The sequence below is a fragment of the Colius striatus genome, chromosome 3 (genome assembly GCF_028858725.1).
Source record: "Colius striatus isolate bColStr4 chromosome 3, bColStr4.1.hap1, whole genome shotgun sequence".
In the NCBI taxonomy this organism is placed as follows: domain Eukaryota; kingdom Metazoa; phylum Chordata; class Aves; order Coliiformes; family Coliidae; genus Colius; species Colius striatus.
Window position 1 is genome coordinate 32,594,190 of NC_084761.1, and position 1,200 is coordinate 32,595,389.

Genomic DNA, 1,200 nt, shown 5'->3' on the forward strand with positions numbered 1-1,200 from the left:
TTATTCTCATAATAAATGGCTCCTTATTTAATGAAACGAGGTACGAAGATCATGAGGCATTAATCAAGACTTTAAGGGAGCCTTAAGATCAAAACCTTAAGGGAAGACTAGCACCTCCTATGGAGTGTCCAACTCACAAGTCCAACCACAAAACCACACCAAAATGCTTTAACAATTCCAAGAGGCTTTCACCAGGATCGGGCAAGATTCATTCACTAGGAGGGCCAAATGCTCCCTGACATAATAGCTCTTGCTAGTACTGGCAACAACTTTTATCTATTACTAGAGTCATAGAGAAGAGGGGTAAGAGTCTGGAGTCGTCACTTCTTACTCTTTGCATGTAGACCCTAAACAACGAGAAGAGCACTTGCATTCAATTTAAAAAAAACAGTCCAAAAACCAAGTGAAAAAACAGAGGCCTTTCCATATAGTTCACACAAAACAGAGTCCAATATAATGAACTTTTGAACATGTCAACACGAGCACTTGAAGACACTAGCTTCTTCATTAGTTCATTAAGCGTTCATTTGTTAGAGACTTCCATGGAATCTCTGCTGACTCAATTTGCGGTGAAAATATTTAAATTAACTATCTTCTTGCCAGGCACAAGAAAGACTGTTCAGTTCCTTCCAAATGAATGTGTTTCTACTTGTTTTTGTGACCGCTTTTGCTACCGTTTTACATCTTGCTAATAGTATAGGCAGCTGGCAAGCAGCAAGAGGTTTCTGGTGACTGGAGTTTTATTGTTTAATATACAGCTGAACTTTAACACACCAGATTTTTACAATATGCACTTTATTTAAAGTATATTATGAGAATGCCCAGTTACTCACATCTGTAAAAAACTTAGTCCATCAAAAATCCTTATGTTAATAAATTTCATATTAAGCAAGAATTATTAAATATTTTTAGAAGGCAATGTACACTTAGCAAGTATTCTATAAACACAGGTTATACAACTGGCTCAAAACAAGTGAACTATAAAAGTTTGAAAAGTCATCTGTATATCACTTTTGCAGATTCAGTATCTGCATTCAGAAGTAAAACAAGTCACATCAATACCACTTATTTGAAAATAGAGTACTCATAGAACACCTCAAAAATAAATTACTGTAACAAATGTCTAAAGTGAACAGGTAACAACTCATATAGCAAGATCAACTAAAATAATTTACAATAAAAATTGTTACTAACACTAAA